General features: G+C 45.4%; 2 long non-coding RNA genes across 3 annotated transcripts; one reads left to right on the top strand and one right to left on the bottom strand.

The window, feature by feature from the left end:
* Positions 1 to 1,601: 1,601 nt before the first annotated feature.
* Positions 1,602 to 22,164, top strand: LOC128311978 (uncharacterized). Of its 2 annotated transcripts, none has more exons than XR_008290756.1 (4): positions 1,602 to 1,708; positions 18,717 to 18,855; positions 21,104 to 21,160; positions 22,064 to 22,164. It is a non-coding gene; the product is annotated as an uncharacterized LOC128311978 (long non-coding RNA). The 2 variants fall into 2 exon arrangements; XR_008290757.1 differs by lacking the exon at positions 22,064 to 22,164 and adding an exon at positions 21,588 to 21,777.
* Positions 21,413 to 27,810, bottom strand: LOC128311979 (uncharacterized). Its single transcript, XR_008290758.1, has 3 exons — positions 26,829 to 27,810; positions 25,542 to 25,788; positions 21,413 to 21,745 (listed from the first exon to the last, which is right to left on the bottom strand). It is a non-coding gene; the product is annotated as an uncharacterized LOC128311979 (long non-coding RNA).

Raw genomic sequence — 27,810 nt, 5'->3', positions numbered from 1 at the left:
TTTCCATTCAGAACTTTGAATATGTGATGTCACTTGCTTCTGGCTTGCCAAGTATCTGTTCAGAAATCTGGTAGCTAGCCTTATGGGTCTTCCCTTCTAAGTGAAGTCTCCTTGTCTTGCTGCTTTTAAGAGTTTTTCTTTATTGTCACTGTAATTTGCAAGTTTGCTTACAATATGTCTGGATGTTGGCCTGATTTTGTTCATTTCAATGTGAATTCTCTAGCCTCCCGGATGTGGATGTTTGTTTCCTCCCCCAATTAGGGCATTTTTCAGCTATTGTTTCCACAAATAAATTTTCTGCCCCCTTTTCTCTTTCTTCTGAGACTCCTACAATATCAATATTGTTATCTTTGCTGTAGTCACTGAGTTCCCTTAGTCTCCTCTCATGTTGCAGAATTCTGTTCTCTCTCTTTGGTTCAATGTGATTAATTTCCATTACTCAGTCGTTGAGGTCACTGGTTTCTTCCTCTGCTTCTTCCATCCCTCTGTTAGCTCCAGCAAGCGTGTCTCTCCCTTATTGTGTCCTCAATGTCTACTGTATTATTTCTTATCTCTAGTCAGGGGTCTCACTCTTCTACTCATTTCACAACTCTAATGAGTATCCTTATGATCATTGCTTTCAAATCTGTATCAGGTATGTTACTTGCATCTCTTTGTCTTAGATCTCTGTCTGTGGCTTTGACTAGGTCTTTCATTGTGGAAAAACATCTCTGTGTGTCCATTTTATCTGTCTCTCTGTCTCTATTTCTCTGTGTTAAGAAAGTCAGCTGTACCTTCTGCTCGTGAAACTAATAACGTGATGAAGAAGAGGTCCTGGAGACTTCAGCAGTGCATGTCTCCGTTTATAGGACCTGGACCTTTAGGAGGCGATCGTATGGGTATTGTTCACGGCCTGCTGCTGTGTCTGGGTTACTTTTCCTTTTAGTTTAGGTGTCTGCACTGATTGCGTGCCTGTTGTGGGCTGTGCTTTGTCTCAGTGGTGTTAGTGAGACCCAGGCATGCCAGCTGTGGGGTGGTGTGCCCCCTGGATAACTTGGGCACAGGGCAGGAGTGTTAGCAAAATTTCACAGGGCTACTAGTCCTATGCCAGATTTCCCGATGTCCTTTGGTGGCTGGGGGCTGTGGACCAGCGATGGAAGCTAGGGGCTTGAGGATATGCACACAGCATGTCTGTGCCTGGGGACATGTGGCTTAGTGAGACAGATGAGGGTGCCTGGATATGTACAGCTGGGTGAGGTGCAGATGTGCACAGCGTGCTGTGACAGCTATGCATGCAGCTTGTCACACAGGGTGCCATTGTGGTTTGAAAAACGTTTGCCCTGAGACCAGCAGGCTTGGTTTGGTGAGTCCCCCAGTGAACCCTTGGGACTGGCGCTCTGCTAATGGGTTAGTTAGCAAGTATCTGTGCAGCCTCATCCTGTGCTCCTCTTGTGGGGTGCTCCAACCTCTCAGATGCATGTACTTGTTCCTGAGCAGGAAGCTGGGGGGAGAAGAATGGTGCCTGTGAGCTCCCTCATTGTTGGAGAAGTCCTCCAACACACTCAGGAATCAGCATGAATACATCTGTCTCCTGTTCCCGCAGCATTGTGTAAAATGCCATGTTTACATTGCCTCTCCTCACAGGCAGGAATCTGGCTATCACTCATCCTCCTGGATCTCCAAGTGCTGGGTCAGCTGACCTCCAAAGCTCCAGGATCTGAACACAAAGGTATTCAGTCCCTCTAAGTTTTAATGCCCAATGTTATGGAGATTAGTCTTCCCTGTGTCAGCTCCCTGGTGAGAGGGCTCACTTTTTCTGCCCCTTCTGCAAGCAGATGGCCTCCACCTTTCTGACATTCCTAACCTTTCTGATGCAGCTTCTCTCTACTTAGGTGTGGAGTTTGTCCTGCCAGTCTTTGGATCACTCTCTGGTTCATGGACTTGGATGTGGATGTTATGCAGTTGAAAACATGGGACAGGGTGAGCTCAGGGTCCTCTTACTTTGCTATTATTAATTTTTTAAATGTCTTATTATTTTGGATTTTTGAGACATGGGAAGACAGACTCATATCACACATGCACTTCAGGATTGGAAAGGAACTTTCCCACATTTGCTTCTATTATTTTATGTTTTGAAACTCTCTTTAATGAGGTATAATTACATATAACAAAGCCTCAAGTTAAAGGGTATAATTTGATGAGATTGGGGGTACAGGACCATGGGTACAGCACCATGAAATCATAGGGTTTCTCCCTAAACCTTCCATCACGATCCCTTTGTGTCTAATGCTAATGTTGCTTTTGAAGTAAGGACTACTTTTTTTTCCCACGTTTTCACATATTGCTCAGGTGTCTGAAAGCCGACATTGGGGTATCTCCTTTTCTGATAGTCTATGTTCCCATAAGTTTTGCAGTCGGTCTGCCTTTGGACTTTTGCCTCTATTGTATTTCTCTGTATGTTCACATACTTTCGTTGCACTAATTTAATGATGAGGTCTTCATCATCGCTTTAATTTTCACTAAATGGTATGAGCTGCAGTTCCACTTATGACAGAATGCACAGGCTTCCTGGGATATGTATTCAAGAGCAAGGCAGATATCCTGAGCACTTGAGCTGAGAATGTCACTCTTTTTGCCAGCCCTCTTCCCTTCCCTGAGAGACAAGAATCTCCTTTTGTTCACACAGAAATGTGGGTGAAGTCAGTAGAAAACATTGCCTTCTCTCTTCTTCCCTTTATCTCTCAAAATCCTTGCCACTATCTTCTGCCTTCCCTTTCTCTGACTCAATCTCCCAGGCCCACTGTTCCACTCCAGCCATGATCAGGGTGTCCTCCAGCTGCTGGCCTCTGCCCTTTCCAACCCTCAGTGAGAAATCTGGAGTAGGATTATGCAGTTCACAGGACTGATCAAGAAATATGTGGTCCTCAGAGCCCTCCTGCACAAGGTTGCTGTCCGTGGAAACATGGCATCCTCAGGGAGGATCTGACTACATGTGTGGCCTCCTCACTCATCTCCCACAGTCACTGCTGGTCCCTGATCCTTACCCGCCATTAGAAATCAGCCATATGCTAGGGTCAGGTACCTGTCTATCTGACCCCAAGCACCAGGAGTCAGTGAATATTTCTAAAATAAATGAGCACAAGCACCCCATGCATCTAGATATAGCAAGTTACCATCACCCCAGAAAACTCTCTTGGTCTCCTCTGCAAAAAGGGCGATCTTGCTACTATCCTCCATCACTGCAATTTATGCTAGTTTGTTACCTGTGTGTATAGGAACCGCACTGTGTGCATTCGATGGGGGGTGAGAGTAGGTCCTCCTAGAAGCAAACACTGAAACAGAGACAGAACAGTGAAAGTACTATTAAGGGATACTAAGAAAAACAAAGTGGAGAGCGCAGGGTGGGCAGAGAAAGCATGCAGGCAGATCTGACACATTTTTAAGACATAAAATCACCATACTCTGTCATCTCACACAGTCCTCTTCAAATTTCTAAATAGTTGTTGTATAAGGCAGTGAGATTTACGAGATTTGGGGTTGTTTCCCTATGGTCTTATGTTTTCCTACATGCATTCCCTCTTCAGTACTTAATCTGTGGCCTCAGGTGAACACTTTAGTGTGTGGATGCATCTGCGAGTCTATATGTAACGGAATATGATTGTCTTCAGATCTCAGATGTAGAACTCTGATATACACATTCTCGTAATTATCTTTTTCTTTCTTTGTCTGGTAGGGCCTGAATATTAATAGAATAAGTGTGTCGTTGTCTTCTTCTTTAAAGTAGCGATCCCCAATCCCTGGGCTGAGACGTTAACCGTCTTAGTTTAATGAACTTCTGTGAGCATCTTTTTTGATGATCATTTGTGTGGAGATATCTTAATTGAAACTGTGAGAAGGGTGAGTGAACATTTCCCAGACATTTTGCAGATGCATTCTGTATTCAGTGTCTTCTTTTCATTATGTCCTTCGAAACAAATATTACCTTTCACAAATAACGCAGCTGAGACTCTGTGTAGGTCCCACTGAGAATTGGTATTCTGGCTGAGACAGGAACACAGGGAAACCTTCGGGATATTGTGAGAGAAGTTTAAGGAGATAGATCCAGCAGGGGTGGCATCTGGGCATCCCTGAATTGTAGGTTGACCCAGACTGAAGGCCAATGCAGGCACTCAGCTGATCTAGATCCTGTCTTCACTTTTAGTCTCACTGAAGGATATGAACTTAGGCAGACAAGCATTTCCTTAAGACCAAGTTAAATTTCCTATTTATCCAGGGCATTTTTCACCCATAAATATCCAGAACCTTCAGACAACGCAGGGAGACAACAAACTTTTTAGATGATCACCTAGGTGCACTTTAACAAATAAGATATTTTGGAGAGGAACCTTGCATTGTGCACTGTGGGTGATACCACATAGCAGCTCCTGTGGAACTCATGCTCCCTGCTCAGGCTGTGGTCAGGAATGGCCTGCAACTGCATCTCACTGAACCCAGGACCCTCTCCTCTGCACTTCCTCAAACTCTGCTTAATGTCCTCAAATTCCTCAAATTTCTATTCCTGTGTGATTCAAGTTTACCCCACTCCTTCACTGGTGCTTCCATTATGGTCAACACAAGGTCTGTGTCTCATAATGCATGTGCCCCATTTCACACAGGACACCTAAGGCACCTACACTTAGGGGTGCATCTCATCCTTCACAGAACTCAAAACATTGTGTCTGTAAAATATGCACCAGTACACCCGATACATCTGTCTTTGTGTAAAAATCCTCTGTCTTTTTGGCAAGAGAAACCTAAAGCTGACCTCATTACAGGGAAATGATACAGTCCATTGAACATATGTCCTGAGAAACTTGATATGTTACAAAGTCCTCAGGCAGTTTTGCAGTTGAATTGCCAAGCCCTAACAACCATCTCTACATTTTTCCCACAAAGTGTTTCACGAAGTAGATGAATATGCTTTACAAATCCCTAATCCAATTCAGGTTATCTACCCAAATGGAGGAGGTGGAGGAGGGGGAGGTGGTTCATAGCCCATGACTTGTGATGAAGGACTGTCCATGGGGTTAGGGTTAGGGGTTAGGGTTAGGTTTAGATGGTTAGAGCTAAAGGGTTAGGATTAGGGTGAAGGTTATGTTTAGGGTAGGGGTTAGGGTTGGGTGATGGTTAGGGTAGGGCTTAGGTGTTAGGGTCAGTGTCAGTATTAGCTTCAGGGTTAGGGTCACGGTCAGGGTAGTGACTGGGTCAGGGGATAGGTGTTAGGATTTAGGGTTTATTGCCTAGAGTTTAGGGTTTAGGGTATGAGGTAGGGGTTAGGTTTTTGGGGTTAGGTGTTAGTGGTTAGGATTTAGGGTTAGGGTCAGGGTCAATGTTTAGTTTAGGGTTAGTGTTTAGGATGTATGGTTTACGGATTAGGGTTAGAGTTTAGTGTTCAGGTGTAGGGTTTAAGTTTATGGTTACAGTTAGGATTTGGGTTAGGATTGGGGTTTGGGTTCAGGGTTATGGAGTAGGGTTAAGGGTTAGTGTTATGGTTGCAGTTGGGGTTGGGATTAGGGTAGGGTTAGTGCCATGGTTTGGGTTAGGGATAAGATTTAGGGCTAGGATTAAGGTTAGGGTTTGGGTTAGGTTTAGGGTTAGTGGTTAGGATTAGGTTCTAGGACATTGCAGAGGCTGAACCCACAGCATTGAACTTGTCTCCCCGAAGGGCTGAGTTGAGGTTCCAAGGTCGGGTGCCTGTCAGGAGTAATCTCTTGGTTCCATCCCAGAAAACTCTATGGGAGAGTGTTCTGGTAGGCCTCTAGAATCATTTAGGCCTGCACCCAGGTTTTGGACATGACATGGTGATGTTCCAGGTTCTATGTCGTGATCCTGCACCGCTTCTGGACCCCAGGTGCATGGTGTTGTCAGACTTTGCTTCTGGGTCCCCATGGGTAGAGAACCTTAACTAGGGGTATGATTTGTTACAGAGATGTCACCAGGGCCGAAGCGACTCTAGTCTCGTGATCTCCCTCCAGGCCTGAATTGAGGACCCATGCGACGGTGTGTGTCAACTGTAGGATTAGGGTTGTGATAGTGTTAGGATTTGGTTGAGGGTTCTGGTTCGGTTTAGGGATAGGTTTAGGGTTATGTTCCAGGAGATACCAGGCACTGAACCCAGAGCAGTGAAGTTGTGTCCCTGAAAGTCTAGTTTGAAGGCATAATGGAGGGTGCTGATTAGCATTAGTCTTTGAGTTCCAAGGCTAGACAACTGTATAGGTCACTATTCAGGTAGGCCTCTGGAAATCTCTCTGGAGCTTCAGCCGGTCCTTCAAAAGGACACAGTATATTAAAGCTTCTATGCGGAGTGATGCTGCACAGCTTGTGTTCTCCTGGTGTGTGGTGTTGTCATATGTAGTTTTGGGGTCCACTGGCAAGAGAGCCTTATCTAGGGTCAGGGTTCGTGATGTTACCAGCTCCAAGCAAAACCAGTCTCATCATCTCCCTCGAGGTCTGAAGTGAGGGCCAATACGATGATTCAGATCAATTGTAGGGTTTGGGTTCGAGTTAGGTTTCGGTTTCAGTTGAGGTTTCAGATTAGGGTTAGGAGTAGGGTTTGGGGTTTGTTCCCAGGAGGTTCAAAGCGCTGAACCCATAGCAATGCACTTGGCTCCCCGAACGACTGAGTTGAGGGCACAAGGGAGGGTGCCGGTCAGGATTTGTCTTTGGGTTCCAAGGCCAGACAACTCTTCGGGCCACTGGTCGGTTAGGCCTCAGGAATACTTTCGAGCACCTGAAGCCCAGCCTTGGAAACGACATGGTGATGTTCCAGGTTCTATGTGGAGTATCCTGCATGGCTTCTGTACCCCAGGCACGTGGTGTTGTTATTTTGGTATTGGGTCCCCATGGGGAAAGAGCCTTGGCTAGGATTAGGGTTAGGCCCATGGACCTCACCAGGGCTGAAGCAACTCCTGTCTCGTGATCTACCTTGAGGGCTGAAGTGAGGGCCCGTGTGGTGGTACGGGTCAAGTGTACACTTAGGGTTCGAGACTGGGTTAGGTTTGGGTTGGCTGTTCCGGTTGGGGTTAGGGTTATGGTTAGATCCCAAGAGGCTCTAAGCACTGAACCCACAGCAGTGTGGCTGTCTACCCAAATGGCTGAGTAGAGGGCTCAAGTGCGGGTGCTGGTCAGGAGTAGTCTTTGGGTTCCTACGCCAGACACCTCTCTGGGCCACTGGTTGGGTAGGCGTCAGGATTCCTCTCGGATAGCTTCAGCTGGGGTTTGGAAATGACATGGTATGATCCAGATTATATGCTGAGTGATCCTGCACCATTTCTGCACCCCAGGCGCTTGGTGTTGTCAGACTTTGGTATTGGGTCCCCTTGGGAAAGAATCTTAGCTCGTGGAAGGTTTTGGCCCGGGATGTCGTCACCAGGGCCAAAGCAACTCGTCTTGTGATCTCCCTTGAGGGCTGAAGTGAGGGCCCATGTGACTGTGCGGCTCAACCGTAGGGTTAGTTTTTGAGATAGGGTTAGGTTTTGGTTGAGGGTTCTGGTTAGCATTAGGTCCCAACAGGCTCCAGGCGCTGAAACCACAGCAGTGCAGTTGACTCCCTGAAGGGCTGAATTGAGGGCACAAGAGAGGGTGCTCTCAGGATTAGTCTTTGGATTCCAAGGCCAGACAACGGTGTGGGCCAGTGTTCGGGTAGGCGTCAGGAATACTCTCGGACAGCTGCCGCTGGGCCTTGGAAATAACATGGTGATGTTCCAGATTCTATGCTGAGTGATCCTGCACTGCTTCTGTACCATAGGCGCGTGGTGTTGTCAGTTTGGTATTGGGTCCTTATGGGGAGAGAGCCTTAACTAGGGTTAGGGTTCAGTCCAGAGACGACACCAGGGCCGAAGCAACTCCAGTCTCATGATCTCCCTCGAGGGCTGAATTGAGGGTCCATGGAATGGTGTGAGTCATGGGTTATGGTTCGAGATACGGTTAGGTTTCTGTTGAGGGTTCTGGTTAGGGTTAGGTCCCAGGATTCTACCTGCGCTGAACCCACAGCAGTGCAGTTGTCTCTCCAAAAGACTGAGTTGAGGGCACAAGGGAGGGTGCCCATCAGGATTAATCTTTGGATCCTAGGCCATACAATTCTATGGACCACTCGTCTGTTAGGCCTCAGGAATTCTCCAGATCACCTGTAGTTGGGCCTTGGAAATGACTTGGTGATGTTCCAGGTTCTATACCAAGTGATCCTACATCGCTTCTGGACCCCAGGCACGTGGTGTTGCGAGAGTTTGGTATTGGGTCCCCACGGGGAGAGAGCCCTAGCTAGGGTTAGGGTTTGGTCCAGGGATGTCGCCAAGTGCAAAGCGACTCAAGTCTCGTGATCTCCCTCAAGGGCTGAAGTGAGGGCCCATGTGACGGTGCAGGTCAAGTGTAGGCTTAGGTTTCGACATAGGGTTAGGTTTCGGTTGAGGGTTTTGGTTAGGGGTAGGGTTAGGTCCCAGGAGGCACCTGGCGCTGCGTCCACAGCAGTGCAGTTGTCTTCCTGAAGGGCTGAGTTGAGGGCACATGGGAGGATGCTGGTCAGGTTTAGTCTTTCCGTTCCAATTCCAGACAACTGTATGTGCCGTTGGTCATGTAGGCCTCAGCAATCCTTTCAGGCAGCCTCAGTCGGGCCTGAGAAATGAAATGCTGAGATTCCCGGTTCTATCCCTAGTGATCCTGCACTGCTTCTGGACCTCAGGCATGTGATGTTGTCAGACTTTGGTATTGGGTGCCCATGGGGAGACAGCCTTAGGTAGGGTAATTGTTCCATCCAGAGATGTCGCCAGGGCTGAAACAACACCACTGTTGTGCATTCATTGGACGGCTGATGTGACGGGACTTGTGTGTCTGAGTCTGCTGTAGAGTTAGTGTGCTAGATACGGTTAGGTGTAGGGTGAGGGTTATGGTTCGGTTCACCGTTAGGGTTAGGTCCCAGGTGACTGAAGGCAGTGACTCTACAGCAGAGTAGTTGTCTCCCTGAAGGCCTTAGTGCAGTACAGAGGAGAGGGTGTCAGTTAGCATTAGTCTTTGGGTTCCAAAGCCAGACCAACATATGGCCCACCCTTCAGGTAGGCCTCAGGAATCCTCTCTTGCAGCTGCTGTCATGCTTTGCAGATGACATGGTGATATTCTATGTTCCATGCTGAGTATTTCTGCACTGATTCTTGAACCCATGTGCGTGCTGTTGTCAGACTTTGGAATTGGGTCCCCATGGGGAGAGTGCCTTAGCCTGGGTTAGGGTTCAGTCCAGGGAAGTCACCAGGAATGCAGCGACTCCAGTTTTGTGATCTTCCTCAAGGGCTGTCTTGAAGGCCTGTTCGAGGGCGCAGGTCAAGTGTGGGTTATGGTTAGAGATCGTTTAGGTGTAGCGTTAGGTTTATGTTTAGGTTTACGGATAGGTTTATGGTTAGAGTTAGGGTTACGTCCCATCAGGTTCCAGGGACTGATCCACAGGAGAACGGTTGTTTACCTGAAGGGGGTAGTGGAGTACACAATGGAGGGTGCTGTTCAGGATTAGTCTTTGGGTTCCAACTTTAGATAAATATATGGGCCACCCTTCAGGTAGGCCTCAGGATTCTTCTCGTGAAGCTGCTTTCGCGCTTTGCATATGACATGGTGATGTTCCACGTTCCATGCCTAGTATTTATGCACCGATTCTCAATCCCGTGTATGTGCTGTTGTCAGACTTTGGAAATGAGTCCCCATGGGGATAGACACTTAGCTAGGGTCAGGGTTCAGTACAGGGAAGTTGTGAAGTCTGAAGCGACACCAGTGTATTGAATTCCATGGAGGGCTGAAGTGAGGGCACAATCACGGCTGTGAATCTGGGTTAGAGTTAGTGTGCTAGATAGGGTTAGGTGTAGGGTGAAGGTTATGGTTAGGGTTATGATTAGAGTTAGGGTTAGGTCTCAGGAGGCTCTAGGCACTGAACCCACAACAGTGGTATTGTCTCCACGAAGAGGTGAGTGGTGTCCCCAAGGGAGGGTGTCAGTTAGGACACGTCTTTGGGTTCCAAGGCCAGACAAATGTAAGGGCCACCCTTCAGTTAGGCCTCAGGATTTGTCTCGTGCTGCTGCAGTCACGCTTTTGAAATGACATGGTGATGTTCCACATTCCATGTCGAGTATTTCTGTACGGATTCTCGAAACTGTGTGCATGCTGTTGTCAGACTTGGAATTGGGTCCCGACGGGAGAGAGCCTTACCTAGGGTTTGGGTTAGGTCCAGGGAAGTCAGCAGGAGCAAATCAACTCCAGTTTCGTGATCTCCCTAGAGGACTGAATTGAGGGCCCATGGGACAGTTCGGGTCAAGTGTAAGATTTGGGTTAATGTTAGGGTTAGGTGTAGGGTGAGGGTTATGGTTAGGGTTATGTTAGGGCTAGGGTTAGGTCCCAGGAGGCTTTAGGCACTGACTCCACAGCAGAGCAGTTGTTTCCCCGATGGGCTGAGTGGAGTACACAAGGGAAGGTGCCAGTCAGGATTAGTCTTTGGGTTCCAATGCCAAACAAATATTGGGCAAGCCTCACATAGGCCTCAGGAATCCTCTCGTTCAGCTGCAGTTCTGCTTTGAAAATGACATAGTGAAGTTCCACGTTCCATGTCGAGTTTTTCTGCACGGATACTCAAACCCGTGTATGTGCTCTTGTCAGACTTTGGAATGGGTCCCCATGGGGTCAGAACCTCAGTTAGGTTTAGGTTTTGGTCCAGGGACTTTACCAGGACAGAAGCCCTAACAGTGTTGTGAGTACCATGGGGGGCAGAAGTGAGGGTACGTGTGTGGCTATGGGTCTGGTGTAGCTTATTGATATTGATAGGGTTAGGTGTAGGGTCAGGATTATGTTTAGCATTAGGATTAGGTTTAGGTCCCAGAAAACTCCAGACACTGATCCCACAGCAGAGCTTGTGTTAACCTGAAGGGCCGAGTACACAAGGGAGGGTGCTGGTCAGGATTAGCCTTTGACTTCCAAGGCCAGACAAATGTATGTGCCGCCCTTCGTGTAGGACTCAGGAAGCCTCTCGTGCAGCTGCAGTTGCGCTTTTGAAATGACATGGTGATGTTTTATGTTCCGTGACAAGTATTTCTGCACTGATTCTCGAACCCGTGTGCGTACTGTTGTCAGACTTTGGAATTGGGTACCCATGGGGAGAGAGCCTTAGCTAGCGTTAGGGTTTGGTCCAGGGAAGTCGCCAGGGCCAAAGCAACTCCAGTTTTGATCTCCCTCGAGGGCTGACCTGAGGGCACATGCGACTGTGTGGTTCAATGTAGGGTAGGGTTAGATACAGGGGTAGGTGTAGGGTAGGGTAATGGTTAGAGGTATGGCTAGGGTTACGGTTAGGTCTCTGGAGGCTCCAGGCTCTGAACGCACAACAATGTAGTAGTCTCCACGAAGGGCTTAGTGGAGTGCTCAAGGGAGCATGCCAGTCAGGATTAGTCTTTGTGTCCAAAGCCAGAGAAATGTATGGGCCACCCTTCCTATAGGCCTCAGGAATCCTCTCATGCAACTGCACTTGTGCTTTGTAAATGACAAGGTGATGTTTGACTTTCCATGCCGGGTATTTCTGCACTGATTCTCGATCCAGTGTGCATGCTCTTGTCAGATTTGGTTTGGGCACCATGGGATAGAGCCTTAGCTAGGGTTATGGTTCAGTCCTGGGACGTCGCCATGAATGAAGCGACACCGCTGTTGTGAACTCCATGGAGGGCTGAAATTAGGAACATGCATGGCTGTGGACCTGGTTCAGAGTTAGTGTGGTAGATAGGGTTAGTTGTAGTGTGAGGGGTATGTTTAGGTTACAGTTAGTGTTTTGTTTAGGTCCCCAGAGGCTCCAGGCACTGACCCCACAGCACAGCAGTTGTATCCCCAAATGCTGAGTGGAGTACACAAGGGAGGGTGCCGGTCAGTATCAGTCCTTAGGATCCAAAGGCAGAGAGACGTATGGGCCACCCTTCAAATAGGCCTCGGGAATCCTGTTGTGCAGCTGCAGTCGTGCTTTGCAAATAACATGGTGATGATACACATTCCATGCCAAGTATTTCTACACCTATTTTCGAACCTCGTGTGTGCTATTGTCAGATTTTGGACTTGGTTCCCCATGGGGAGAGACACTTAGATAAGTTTAGGTTTTGGTCCAGGAATGTCACCAGGGCCGAAGCAACTCCAGTGTTGTGAATTCCATGGAGCTCTGAAGTCAGGGCACATGCACAGCTGTGGGTCTTGTGTAGACTTAATGAGATAGATAGGGTTCAGTGTAGGGTGACATTTGTGGTTAGGGTTACTGTTATGTTTAGGTGTAGGTCCCACGAGACTCCAGACACAGACCCCAAACACAGCAGGTGTCAACCTGAAGAGCTGAGTGTAGTACACAAGGAAGGGTGCCCGTCAGTCTTCGTATTTGGGTTCCAAGTCCAAACAAATGTATGGGCCACCCTTTGGGTAGGCCTCAGGATTCCTCCCGTGTAGCTACAGTCGCGATTTGGAAGTGACATGGTGAGGTTCCAAGTTCCATGTCAACTATTTCTGGACCAATTCTTGAGCCAGTGTGCGAGCTGTTGTCAGTCATTGGAATTGGGTCCCAATGGGTACAGAGCCTTAGCTAGGGTTAGAGTTCGTTCCAGCGGTGTGGCCATGGTTGAAGAGGCTCCAGTCTCGTGATCTCGCTGGAGGGTTGAATTGAGTGCCCATGCGAGTGTGTGGGTCAAGTGTAGTGTTTAGGTTAGACATAGGGTTAGGTGTAGGTTGAAGTTTACGATTAGGGTTATGATTAGGGTTAGGGTTAGGTCCTAACCCAGCAAGCTCCAGGCACTGAACGCACAGCAGAGCAATTGTCTCCCTGAAGGGCTAAGTGTAGGACACAAGGGAGGGTGCCTGTCAGGATTAGTCTTTGGGTTCCGAAGGCCAGGCAAATGTATGGGCCACCCATCGGGTAGGCCTCAGGAATCCTCTTGTGCAGTTGCAGTCGCGCTTTTGAAATGACATGGTTATGTTCCACGTTCCATGCTGAGTATCGTTGCACCGATTTTCGAACCCTTGTGGGTGCTGTTGTCAGATTTTAGAATTGGGTCCCCATGGGGAGAAAGCCTTGGCTAGGGTTACAGTTCAGTCTAATGAAGTTGACAGGGCTAAAGTGACTCCAGTCTCATGATCTCCCTTGAGGGCTGTGTTGAGGGCCCTAGCGAAGGTGGGAGTCAAGTATAGGGTTCAGTTAGAGATAGGGTTAGGTGTAAGTTGAGGGTTATGTTTAGGGTTATGGTTAGGGTTAGGTTTAGGTCCCATGAGGCTCCAGGCACTGAACCCACAAGAGTGCAGTTGTCTCCCCGAAAGGCTGAGTGGAGTGCATAAGGGAGCGTACCGGTTAGTATCACATCTTAGGATCCAAGGGCAGAGAGATGTTTGGGCCACTCTTGGAATAGGCCTCAGGAATCCTGTCGTGCAGCTGCAATCACACTTTGCAAAAGACATGGTGATGTTCCACGTTCCATGCCGAGTATTGTTGCACCGATTCTCGAACCCATGTGCGTGTTGTCAGACTTTAGAATCGTGTCCCCATGGGACAGACACTTAGCTAGGGTAAGGGTTCGGTATAGGGAAGTCACTAAGTCCAAAGCAACACCAATGTTGTTAATTCCATGGAGGGCTGAAGTGAGGGCACATGTGCGGCTGCGGATCTGGTTTACATTTCATGTGCTAGATAGGGTTAAGTGTAGGGTGAGGGTTATGGTTAGAGTTATGGTTACGGTTAGTGTTTAGTCCCAGGAGGCTTTCCATCCATGTAGTTTCAATCGGCAAGATTTTATTCTTTTTGATTGCTAAGTAATAATCCATTGTGTGTGTGTGTGTGTGTGTGTGTGTGTGTATATATACACATATACATATATGTATAGACACATACACATATACATACTATATATATATGTATGTATATATACCATGTCTATCTATTCATCTATTGATGGACATTTGGGCTTTTTCCATACTTTATTGTTGATAGTACTGCTATAAACTTTGGGGTTCACGTGTCCCTTTGAAATAGCATATCTGTATCCCTTGCATAAATACCTACTAGTGCACATGCTGGGTTGTAGAACAGTTCTTTCATTTTTAGAGGAACCTACATACTGTTTTCAAGAGTGGCTGCACCAGCAGTGCCAGACAGTGCACCAGTGCACCAGCAGTGCAAGAGTTGCTCTTTATCCATTTCCTCGCCAACATCTGTTGTTGCCTGCGTTGTTAACGTTAGCCATTCTCACAGGGGTGAAGGGGTGTTTATTGTGGTTTTGATTTGTATTTTCCTGATGATGAGTGATTTTGAGCATTTTTTCATGTGTCGGCTGGCCATCTGGATGTCTTCCTTGGAGGAATGTTTGCTCATGTCTTTGCCCATTTCTTCAGTGGATTACTTGTTTCTCGGGTGTTGAGTTTGGTATGTTCTTTATAGATTTTGAATACTAATCCTTTATCTCATATGTCGTTTGCAAATATCTTCTCCCATTCTGTTGGTTGCCTTTTAGTTTTGCTGATTGTTTCCTTCTCTGTGCAGAAGCTTTTTATTTTGATGAGGTCCTAATAGTTCATTTTTGCTTTTGTTTCCCTTGCCTCTGGAGACGTGTTGAGTAAGACGTTGTGGACGCCAACATTAAGAGGTTTTTTCCTGCTTTCCCCTTGAGGATTTTGATGGCTGCCTATCTTACGTTTAGGTCTTTCATCCGTTTTGAGTGTCTTTTTGTGTGAGAAAGTGGTCCAGGCTCATTCTTCTGCATATCACTGTCCAGTTTTCCCAGCACACTTGCTGAGGAGACTGTCTTTATTCCATTGGATCTTCTTTCTTTTGGACAAAGATTAGTTGGCCATACACATCTGTGGGTCCAATTCTGTGTTCCTATTCTGTTCCATTGATCTGAGTGTCTGTTCTGTGCCAGTACCATACTGTCTTGATGATTACAGCTTTGTAATACAGCTTGAAGTCCAGGATTGTGATACCTCCTACTTAGGTTTTCTTTTTCAAGATTGCTTTGGCTATTCAGGGTCTTTTCTGGTTCCATACAAATTGAAGGATTGTTTGTTGTAACTCTGTGGAGAATTCTGGTGTTATTTTGCTAGGTATTGCTTTGAATATGTAGATTGCTTTGGGTGCTATTGACATTTTGACAATATTTGTTCTTCCTATCCAGGAGCATGGAATGTTTTTCGTTTTTGTGTGTTTGTCATCTTCAATTTCTTTCATAATCTTTCTATAGGTTTCAGTGTATAGATTTTTCACCTCTTTGGTTAGATTTATTCCTAGGTATTTTATGGGTTTTGGTGCAATTGTAAACGGGATGGATTCTGTGATTTCTCTTTCTGTTGCTGTTTTGTTTGTGTACAAGAATGCAATTAATTTCTGTGTATTGATTTTATATCCTGCTACTTTGCTGAATTCATGGATCATTTTAGCAGGTTTTGGTGGAATCCTTTTATCAAGAAAGGATGCTGTATTTTCCCAAATGCTTTCTCTGCATCTATTGAGTGCATCATGTGGTTCTTGTCCCTTCTTTTATTGATGTGATGAATCACATTGATTATTTTGTGGATATGGATCCAGCCTTGCTTGCATTCCAGGTATAAATCCCACTTGGTTGTGGTGAATAAAGTTTAAATGTATCGTTGGATCTGGTTGGCTAATATCTTGTGGAAGATTTTTGCGTCCATGTTCATCATGAAAATTGGTCTATACTTCTCCTTTTTTGTGGGATCTTTGTCTAGTTTTGGAATCCAGGTAATGCCGACTCATAGGAAGAGTTTGGATATTTTCCTTCCATTTCTATTTTTGGGACAGCTTCAAGAGAATAGGTGTTAACTCTTCCTTAAATGTTTGGTAGAATTCCCCTGGAGAGCCATCTGGCCCTGGGCTCTTGATTTTTGGGAGATTTTTTATTACTAATTCAATTCTTTACTGGTTATGGGTCTGTTCAAATTTTCTATTTCTTCCTCTTTCAGTTTTCGTAGTTTGTATATTTCTAGGAATTTGTCCATTTCTTCCAGATTGCCCATTTTATTGGTATATAATTGCTGATAATATTCTCTTATTCTTGTTTGTATTTCTCCTGTGTTGGTTGTGATCTCTCCTCTTTCATTCTTGATTTTATTTATTTGGGTCCTTTCCTTATTCTTTTTGATCCAACTGGCTGGTGGTTTATCAATTTTATTAATTATTTCAAAGAACCAGCTTCTGGTTACATTGATCTCTTCTACTGTTTCTGTGTGTGTGTGGGGGGGGGTTGTTGTTGTTTGTTTTTGTTCTTGTTTTCAGTTTTGAAAGCATTGATTTTTGCTGTAATCTTTATCATTTCTTGTCTTCTGCTGGATTTGGTTTTTATTTGATGATCTTTTTTCCATTACTTTAAGGTATAAGCTTAGGTTGTGTATCTGAGACTTTTCTTCCCTCTTTAGGAAGACCTGGATTGCTAAACTTCCTCTTATGACTACCTTTGCTGCATCCCAGAGGTTTTGGGCTGTGGTGCTATCAGCTTGATTGGATACCACGTACTTTTTAATTTTCCCTTTAACTTCTTGGTTCACCCATTCATTCTTTGTTTTTAATTTTAGTTTTTATTATTTACAACTTACATCCAAATTAGTTACCGTATAGTGCAACAGTTATTTCATGAGTAGATTCCTTAGTGCCCCTTACCATTTAGTCCATCCCCCCAACCCCTCCAGTAACACACTGTTTGTTCTCCATATTTATGTGTGCGCTTCTTTTGTACACCTCCCTGTTTTTATATTATTTGTTTCCCTTCCATTATATGTTCATCTGTTTTGTCTCTTAAAGTCCTCCTATGAGTGAAATCATATGATATTTGTCTTTCTCTGAATACTAATTTCACTTAGCATAATACCCTCTAGTTCCACCCATGTAGTTGCAAATGGCAAGATTTCATTCTTTTTGATTGCTGAGTAATACTCCATCACACACACACACACCACATCTTCTTTATCCATTCATCCATCAATGGACATTTGGGCTTTTTCCATACTTTGGCTATTGTTGATAGTGGTGCTATAATTATGGGGGTGCATGTGTCCCTTCGAAACAGCACACCTGTATCCCTTAGATAAATGCCTAGTATTGCAATTGCTGTGTCGTAGGATAGTTCTCTTTTTAGCTTTTTGAGGAGCCTCCGTATTCTTTTCCAGACTGGCTGCAGCAGCTTGCATTCCACCATTCGTTGTTCAGTAGGATGTTCTTTAGTCTACAAGTATTTGTTATTGTTCCAAATTTTTTCTTGTGGTTGATTTCGAGTTTCATAGCATTGGGGCTGAAACTATGCACGGTATGATCTCTATCTTTTTGTACTTGTTGAGTACAAGTAAACATAAAATTCTTTTTATTTATTTTAGAGAGAGAGAGAGACACAGCATGAGCGGGGGAGGGGCAGAGAGGAGGGAGACACAGAATCTGAAGCAGGCCTCAGGCTCTGAGCTGTCAGCACAGAGTCTGACACAGGGCTCAAACTCACAAACCATGAGGTGATGACCTGAGCTGAAGTCAGATGCTTAACGGACTGAGCCCCCCAGGCACCCACTTTAATGAAATTTTAAATGACACCGTTCAAAGTGCACTTGCTACCTTGCAAACTCAGAGACAAAGAAATGTGAAGAAACAGGAAGTGGTAAGAGTTGTCTGCTGAGTTTTACCGTAATTTGGCTTTGGAGGCTTTTTGTTCATTGGGTGAAGTGAGCACAGCATATTTGCCTGCCATTTACCACAGTAGACAGTGGGTCTCTGGGAGCCAAAACTCTTTCTGACCAATGAGCTGGAATTTTACTAGGACCGCCAAGATGAGTTTTGCAATTTCAAGGACTAGGAGTTATCTTTTATTTTCACAACTAGGTAATTATCACATCATTCAACCCCGCCCTCCAAGATATGTAGAAAATACCCAAATATAGTTGAGAGAGAATGGGTTACAGCCAAAGTGTATAATTCTTTCCCTTTAAAAAACATGTTTAAATTGTTTTATGATTTTTTTCAATTTTAGCGTGGGGGCATGCAAGTGGGGGAGAGGGCAGAGGGAAAGAGAGAGAATCTTAAGCAGGATTCACGCTCAGTGTGGAGCCCAACACAGGTCTGGATCACATGATCCTACAATCATGCCCTGACCCAAAATCAAGAGTCTGATGCTCAACTGACTGAGCCACCCAGGTGTTCAATAGTCTCTTTCTCTCTGAATGCTGAATAGTAAATTTTCAACGTGACTGGGGGGATAAACAGGCATGCATGCATGCATACATACATACATACATACATACATACATATATACGTATACCACTATGAAAGCCATGAGTTGTTAGACATGAGCTATTTTCCATCATCTTTATCTTCTAGTTATATTTATGCCTCAAGGTGTTTGTTGATTGCAATGCACGATCTTGCTGTGTGAGGTACAAATTGTTGTGTGATCAGTTTTCCGTGGAAGTCTTTCCTCGTATCTGCCTTAACCACAAGATGCAAATGTTGAATTCGAGGATGTAGAGCTAAGAGTCTTGAGGTCCAATAACTGTCAATTAGAAGTTACATTTTCTGTTGGGGAGAAATCCCCATATGATGGCAATGACTTTGCATTGGTAAGGGAAAGAATACTTTCATGCCTTCATGGTTCTTGCGCTTTTTCTGTCTCACCAAAATCAAGACTCAGGTCATGTGCACGTTTATCAAGAAAATAACTTTTTTTTTCTCCAGAAAATAAAAACGCCCTGGAAGACAAGTGTGATGCATTGAGGTCTGTGAAAGCCACAAAGGAAGCAAAAGTCAAACAGCTGAAGGAGAAAGCATATAACCTGGAAGAATTCTATGAACAAAGAAAAGTGCCTACAAAAAAGTAAGATGGGGGCGCCTGGGTGGCTCAGTTGGTTGAACGTCCAACTTCGGCTCAGGTCATGATATCACGGTCCATGAGTTCAAGCCCCGTGTTGGGCTCTGTGTTGACAGTTCAGAGCCTGGAGCTTGCTTTGGATTCTGTATCTCCCTCTGCCCCTACCCAACTCGCACTCGTGTCTCTATCAAAAAATGAATAAACGTTAAAAAAATTTAGAAAAGTAAGATGTTCATGTGAGAATTGTCACAAGGACTGGATTGTCTGGGAGAACATGGCAGCCAGTAGAGATAATTGTATTTCTTTTGGAACTGGGTCCAGAGTATTTTTGCCAAATGCATTCAGTAGAATTGCACCTTCCCTTCCTACCTTGCTTTCTGTAACGTAACCTGCATTTTCCTTTCTGTCCTAAGTGCTTGTCACACATTGTGCCATGTTTTTGGGGTGGAAGAGGGAAGGTACCATCATTAATAACGTTAATACTTGGATCCACTCTGGATCCACCTACACTTTCCTATAGGTTTCAATCGCATCACACTGTTTTGTCACCCAGCAATTAGGTCATTTTTGTTTAGGACCAGACATGGGTCAAAAATGTGTGGGGAAAAAATTGAATTACCTTGCTGCAGAAACAATGGAAGTTGCTTTCTGGAAAGTGGGTAGGGGTACCAGCAGTACTGGATCCCTGCATCCATTCTGCCAGTGAGATTGTTCACTGCAGGCCCAATCCCTAAGAAAGTCAAGTTGTTTCCTGTCCCCTGATTTTTTAAGTGTAACTCTTCTGAGTCTTGGTCAAAGCCCGCAGCTTCACTAGGGCTCATCTTTGCTGGCCGCCCCTGAACTACACTTGTTTACTTCTAAGTCTGTGTCCATAAAGTTGTTCAGCTTCCTTGCTGTTCAAATGTATGCCCCCCACATCAATGATGAGTCCTAGGGAGTTTGGGTCCAACTGCCGGGCTGGCTTTGTCCTGGGCTTCCTTCTTCTCCATCTTGGTCTTGTGTGTCTTCGTGGGGTTGTCAGATATTTGGTGCATTCAGTCACATGTTTCCTCCTTTGTACAGTATTTCCTTTTGTTCTCAGGATGAGATGGGGGACTTTAGAGTCCCTCACTCATGTTGGAAAGTGAAGTCTTCCTTCTCTTCCCTGGAGACTCACCTTTATGTTAGTCCTTCCCACAGCTGAGGTTAGGGCTTGCTCTGTCTCACTGGCATCTTGGTTTTGTTAACTTGTAAGCTCTTTCTGTGAGTGGGTACAGCACCCTGACCACCTCTCTATCTTCAACCCCTTACAACAGAGCCACTACATTACAACCACTCCAGCAACCATTTGCTGAAGGACTGCCTGAGAAGCCAGAAGGAAATGCATGTGACTTTCTCTGTCTAGTGCTTTTGTGTCATTTTCTAAGAGATTTTCAATTTTGCATGTGATTCTTGAGTACATCAAGTGTCAAGTTGAATCCGTCTCAATCAACACCACAAAGAGAATAGTCTGAAGGCAACACAGCCACCCAGCCTTGCCAAGCATTGCCTTTTGCTGCCTTCACTATCAATGGAATGAGTCTTGTTAAAGTAGATTTGGCTCCATGAAGTTGAGAGTTTTCCACCTGAAATCTGTTTCCTGGAAGTAAACCCAGACTGTGTGACAGTTCATATCAGGTTGTACGTCAGTAGATGATGTTGTTCTAAGATTGGCCTTTTGAAGGTGGAGGCAGGGGTTGCAGTCCTGAATGCTAGCGATGTCTGGGAGTGAGCTGCAATTTTAGTGAAACCATATTCTGGAAGGTCGTCTTTCAGGTGATTGCCTGTGTCATGGTACAACTTTTGGACTGAGAATCAGGGCTCCCCATGGAGGTGTAAGACTAGTGATGATCCCCTGCGTCATCCTAATGGGTACAGTTGGTCAGATACGGTTTTTCACTCACTGATGTAATGAGTCTTCACCATCTCAAACAAAAGACCAACTCTGGGAAGGCACAAAGTACAATGTTATTTGATGACTTTATGATAAAGGAGAGGAAACAAGAGAACTAGAAAGACAGCTCCAATAGCAGAGATGTGGCAGCAGACAGAAGTTGAATTTTCTTGAATGTAAATGGGGTGTTCACTTCATTTCTCTGATTGGGTTGTCAGTCTGTGCATTTATGGGAGAAGTGGGGAAAGGGATATTTGCATAGGCCTTCAAGAGTGCTGGGAGGTAAAAAGGGGGAACTTCTGGACCTTGTTCCTGACTGTGTATGTATCTTTCCCATCTTAGGAAGCTGAAAATGACACTGTGAACTGGCGGCAAAGAAGAATCAGCTGGCAGCTGCAGGTAAAATTCGAAAATAGCTACACAAGGGGCGCCTGGGTGGCTCAGTCGTTTATGCGTCCAACTTCAGCTCAGGTCATAATTTCACAGTCCATGAGTTCGAGCCCCGTGTCAGGCTCTGTGCTGACAGGTCAGAGCCTGGAGCCTGTTTCAGATTATGTTACATCTCTCTCTGTCCCTGCCCCGTTCATGCATGTGCTCACTCTCTCTGTGTCTCAAAAATAAATAAACATTAAAAAAAAAAGAAAATAGCTACAGAAGAAATAAACAAGTGAGTTCAGCTAGTAATTACCAGCAGCTAATGAAACCGCTGTTCATTATTGTGTTTTTAATCTTTTTGCAATGTTTAAAGTCAACATATGCATAGAGTATTAACAGAGAAAAAAGGTAAGTTTTAGAAAGAATAAAACAAGTTTCTAAACATTTGCAGATCTCAAGTAGTGGCCAGACTGTGTGGAAACTTTGTCCATGCTAACATTCCTCGGGGGTGGTGTCAATTGTCATAATATGTAGGAAAGCAGTGTGTCGTACAATGAATCATACCCATCAATGTGGTAGTACCACTTCATGGCCCTCGTCTTTGCAACCCTGGGAAACATGGTGAGGACATAAGTTATAGAATAATAGAGCTTTATGATAAAAGACACTTGTCACATGATGAGTTAGAGAAAGATTGAAAATGGGAAGGAATTCTATGAACTCTGAACCCTACAGGCATGGAATAGTGAGTAAGGAAAGGATGTAACAATAGCTTTGATCCTACTGTACATTGATAATCATGGGCAAAGTGTTTCATGTGTAAGAATAAATTGTATCAGGGGACAGATATGAGGTTGTTGGGAACGTGGGCAGATTATTTAAAATCATACCCAATATTGGGCCTTATCTGACAATTGTAACTCACAGGCAACAAATGGAACAAACACGGGAACAGCTGCAGCAGGCAGAGCTCACCTTTAGATACCAAGTAACCTGAGTTCTTCCTGACATACTGAACCCTTAGCACCTCATGCAGGTGAGTGTAGTGGCCCTTGGAATCCCTAACCACGGGCTTTTCATTGTTGGCCTTTTCAGCTCGCAGTTCATGAGAAGAATGCTCAGGACGAGGTAAGTGTTTTCTTGTTTCCTCCTCTTTCTTTGGTGCACAGCGTGGCACCACCTTCCGACTGAAAGTGGATGTGTTTTTTCTCCCCCAGATCAAGACTCAGATCTGGGACAGGGAGATGGTGGAGCAGGGCACGGAGGTCGCTTACTTGAAATACAGGTGTGGTCATTGACTTGTGTTTTTATGGGTGTTTCCAGGGATGACGCCTGCACTGTTAGTTGTCTAGTAGACGACGTGGTGTTTGCGACTCTTATAGAAGTCCATTATTTTTCTGTATCCAAGACTGGATGGAATGGAAGCAAAGAGGCTGCCTGAGGGATACACGAGCCAGAAACCAATGGCTGCAAGACCAGAGACGCAGAACCCTCCAAGGAGAGGTAAGGAGCACGTTGTGATGTGCCGCAATCTTAACTTCTGCTGTGCAGCCTGTTCCTGTGGATGATCATTGTGTGGTCTGGAAAGAATCACAAGCACTAAGGACGGCAGGTGGTCTGAAGGGGTGACAGAAGGGTGTTCTCCTCTGGTGCTGCAGACAGTGAGGCACTTGTTCCTGTGACTGGTGGAGCTCATGCCCCTCCTCTGACTGTGACCCTCCCACCTCCTCTAGCCTCCCCCTGTCTGAAGAGCCTGGAAAGGATGACAGGACATGGGCCTCATCCTTCTTCCCACCTGGACTCAATGTGAAGACTTTATTTGAGGAGAAGGTCATTTATTCACTAGTTTTAACCGTCTTTATTTTTGTTTGCTTTTGGGATGTAGCCCTACATCCCTCAATTCAAGTTCCATAAAGCTTAGCTGAGTCCTCTGATGGTATCAGTGCAACTCTGCAGCTTCACTGCTAACTTCTCACAGTTTTCCTTTTCTCGATAGTGTAAAATTAGTCTTTCGTTATATACTAACAGCTCTCATGTGGAAGACGGCTTGTAGATAAGCTGAGAGATTGAACAATTTGCCTGAAGTCTGAAGAAATGCACGCTTCTTGAGGACTCATTGAGGATATACACCAAACCAGTATTCTCAATGTTATTCTTTTTTTATTTTTAAGTTTATTTATTTTGAGAGAGGCAGAGACAGAATGCCAAGCAGGCTCCACACTTTCAGTGAGGAACCCAACGCTGGGCTTGAATTCACAAGCTGTGAGATCATGACCTGAGCCAAAATTAAGAGTCGGATGCTGAATTCAAGCATCCTCATATTAATTCTTGATCTGTAATGACATCATGATTTCCCATGATGTATACTGAGAAAACTGCTTTACTGATGAATTCTTAATTGCTAGTTGTGCCTGACCTGTCCACAGTGATGTGATTAATTACGAAACAACATGAACTAGGGCACCGTGAGGTCTTTATCAAGGTGAGGGGATGGTTCTCTCCCTTATCCTTGGGGGTTACCTGAGGCATGTGGGATACCCTCTGCCTCTGGTCAGGGACCTGACTGTAGGGAAAAGTTTAAGATATTTGAGGAATGAGTTGAGGGATTGTTTTCATTCCGCCCAGTCCTCTGAAAGCAGAATAAACCTCTGTCCCTTCTAGGGTCTTTAGTAGATCGAGAAACTGCTGAAACCTCTGTGAGTTACAGCGGCTCTGGCTGTACCAAGAATGCAGACAAGGACAAGGTAAATGCCGGGGCCATTCTCAGTTGTAACTCTTTTGGGAAACCCTCATCTTTATGTACAGCACGCTCTCCCAGACTTGTCTCGTTTTGCGTGTTGTGTGATAGGTCTGTTTCTTGTTTTCAAAACGCATGCTCATAACCCAGGAGCCCACAGGCTTCTCCATTTTTAGTCTGTCAGCTTTCTGTGGTAAGTATAGAAGCCAAAAGCGCTTAGAGACTGAGTACCTACCTTAAGGTTTTTCTGTGAGTTTCAAGAAATAATGAGAGGAAGATGACTGCACACTCCAAACAGAAGTCTCCTGGCCTGGCTGACCCCTTCCAGACCTCACCTCTGTGGGAAGAGTGTGGCTGCTATGTCTTTCTTTCTTGATTCTGGCTAGGAGATGAACCTGTTAGAAACGACCTCATGACTCCAACTTTATATTTTGTGCCCTGTGCCATTTAGAGTGGTCCTAGATAAAGCCAGTGTCATCACTCATCACCTTCCTGCCTTTGTTGGTAAAGGACTTGCCTGGAATCCTTCCAGCTATACCTTTGCTAAAAATAGTTTGAACACTGTGTCCTTCAATTGTGTTTCTATGAGCAGTTTTTGGTTGTGTCCCCAGTCACTGTTAGAGCTGATACAGTCTCATGACACATACCAGGAGTTTTATACCAAAACACTTGCATGAAATCTGTTATGTGAATTTCTCCTTCTTTTTTTCTCTTGCACATAATTACTCTGTGTCCTGTAGTATGCTTAAGGTCATAATTCCCTATGAATTAAGATGAACACACCTGAGCTTTGTAGACATTCACAAGTGACTTGTTGTTCACAGAAGACTCTCCTTCCCCTGCAAGATTCCAGGCATCCTCCACTCCCCAGAGGTCTCAGAGGCCTTTGACAACACTTCAAGAGGGAAGACTCCTTTCTCAGGGAGAGGACCAGAGGAGGCACAGTGAGGGTCCGGCTGCAGAACTTTTTGCCAGGAGTGGCTGTGATTCCATGAGCAGAATATGAGCCGTGTATTCCCACTCATTTTTTCATGTGTGTGTTCTTAATATACCAAAAGCAGAGCATCTGGAGTCGCTGTAGAGGAGGGATGCAGGGTGAACCTGGACATCGATGGCTGCCTGTCTGGAGAATGCTACTTCATTAATCTGTAATTACTTCTGTTAAGCCTCTAGGACAGGACCCTTGCCATTTTACTTCCACAGACATGGGCAGTGATGTGTGGTGGCAGTAGGTTAACCTCTTGCATCTACTACCCCAAGCTGTAGGTGGTGTCCAGTGGCAGGGACAGAGTTTTCAGGTACTGATGCTACTCTCTTGGATCCTGGTGGCAGAGAAGGTGGCAGGTGCTGTCACATTCTTCTCTGGGTTACAGCTGATTTTGGTATTGGTTTTCTTGTCTGGCATATGGATGTAGCTGTCACTTCTGCAGGGCAGTCTGGATCCTGGGGACCTCCTCCGTTAACTGGATGATTCTGCATGCCCTACCCTGGAGACGCCCCCACTCCCATGGACTATTAGGCACGTCCACCTAATAGTCCACCTAATTAGTCCACCTAATTCAGGACGTCCTGAACCTTGGTGGCCCTGGGGCCACCCGGAACCCCTCCACCTGCAACACTTGCTAAGATGATCTAAGCACTAGGAGTTGACTTGTAAGACACACTCACCTTATTTTTGTTGCTGTTAGGTCTTGGGCCAAGGTGCAGAGGCGGTACCACAGACCATTGTGATGCAAGGGGAATGTGTCTGCTGCCATTACCATATTCCTCAAGTTTCTCAGGATCTCATCTTTGTCCTTTCCCCCACCATGGGTTGGTACAGGCGTCTCTTGTGGAGAAGGAATGGGGCCGTAGGCAGAAAAGCAGACGTAGCGCTTCACCAGAAGTGCTCTGTACACAGTCCACGTGCTGGGATCTGTGAGGCACGAGGCAAAACATAACGTATGTCCATCTAGTTGTGCCCCCAGCCATCCATAGTTGTTCGCTGAGTGATGAATACATCTGAATCAGGGCTTTTTAGGAGTCTTCATCAAGTTATAAGGGATGGTTCTTCAAGTTCTTCTTGGGGATCACTGGAGGTATGTGGGACACCCTGTGCATGTAATTTGGGGTCTCACTGGGGCAAAGAGTTTAAGTTGTCGGAAGTATCAGGGGAGGGTCTTTTGTTTTTGATCTCCAAACAGTCTACTCAAATCAGAATAAACCTCCATCCGTTCTAGGGCTTTTTGCAGGTCCAGAAGTAGGTGTCACAACCAAGAGTGACATCGACATTGGCTCTGCCAAAACTGCCGAGAAGCACAAAGTAAATGCTGTGGCCATTTTCAGTTCTAAGTCTTTACAGACAGCCACATCTTTCTGTACAGGACACTCTCCTGCCATTATCTCTGGTTTGTGTGTCGTATGGTATGTCTGCTGTTTTTGTTTTTTTCCCAAATGCAAAACCTTTACCGCCGAGTCTACGGGCTTCCCTGTTTTCCAGCTGGCATCTGTTTGTGGTAACTTGAGCAGCTAAGCGTGCCTAAAGGTGGGGACCATAGGGCTTTTCCAATGTGTTCCTGGAATAAATCAAGGATGATGACACCACCCTCCACTTGGAAGTCTCCTACTTTGGCTCATTCTCTGTGGATCTCCTCAATGTGGAATCATTGCTCTTGCTGTGTCTTCCTCTCCTGTTTCCTTCTTTCGAGGGTTTTAACGTGGTCAGAAAAATCTGTGGGTATCCTTAAAATTTGAAAATGCGAACTGCCTTCACTCCAACCTGTATTTTTGTGTCATTTAGAATGGTCTTAGACAAAGTAAATTTCATACCCATCAGCATTTTGGTAAACATGCTGTCCAGAATCCCCTCAGGTGTGCCCTGGGCATAAATACTCTCAACTATAAGAGGTGGCATATTTGTCATAGAAAACACGCACTGAAACTTAAGTTGTGAAGAGAAAAAAAATCCAAAAGTACCTGTGTGGCAAGTCCCCACGGTGTCCTTCACTTGTGTTCACATGAGCACGTTCTCTCGTGTCCTGTGTCACAGGTACAGCTAAAAACATGGAAACTTAAACCAGACATCAAAGTGCATTTGTGTTAATTTTGTCTTCTGGAATTTCAGCTCATTTTTCCAGAGGACACAATTACCCTGCAAAGTGTACTGCACTTAGGCTGAGAAGTACCTCCGAACTAAAATAAATTAGCTGAACCCAACTAACATGTATCGGTTACCTGTTTCTCTAAGAGCATGCTTTCCCAGGTCCTCTGTAGGCCCTCAGGATCCCCATCTCCCCATGTGTCTCTGTGCCCATGGATAGCACTTTAGAGAGGAGGAGACCTCATTGTTGGGACAGAAGTAGTTTGGGCACAGGCAGGGACTTAGAGGCAGAGCTTTGAGCCACGAGGGCTATGATTCCATGTGTGGACACTGGTATTGTCATTCCTTCTCATTCTGTAGTTCTTCACATACACAATAAACAGCCTCTGTGGCGGAGGGGATGAAGGGTGGAGTGTGATCCTGGACATAGTTGCCTTCCTATCTGGAATATGCTACTTTGTTAATTTAGTATTCAGCCTATAAATCTTCTAGAAAAAGGGCCCTTGCTGTTTCTACGTTTCCAGACACGTGGAGACACTAGTTTATCCCAATCACATCCATTCCTCACCCCAAAGCTGTAAGTGGAAACCAAAGTATGGGTAGAGATGTTGGCGCTGATGTTGCCATCTTGGAAACTGATGGTGGGGAAGCTAGTAGGATATGAGCACTGCTGCTTTGGGTTTCTGCTTTTTGCTGGTGTTGGTGCTCTGTTCTGTCCTATGAACATACCTCTCATTTCTTTTCTGCAGGCTATTTTGTATGCAAGAGTCCTGGTCCTTTCCCAGGATCGCCTTGGAGGCTGTACCCCATGGACCACCCTTTACCACCAGTTATGGGCTATAGGCCACACCCCCCTCC

This window comes from Acinonyx jubatus, chromosome D1, assembly GCF_027475565.1.
Source record: "Acinonyx jubatus isolate Ajub_Pintada_27869175 chromosome D1, VMU_Ajub_asm_v1.0, whole genome shotgun sequence".
In the NCBI taxonomy this organism is placed as follows: domain Eukaryota; kingdom Metazoa; phylum Chordata; class Mammalia; order Carnivora; family Felidae; genus Acinonyx; species Acinonyx jubatus.
The sequence above is the reverse complement of the archived record's forward strand: the minus strand, read 5'-3'. Positions and strand labels throughout refer to the sequence as shown.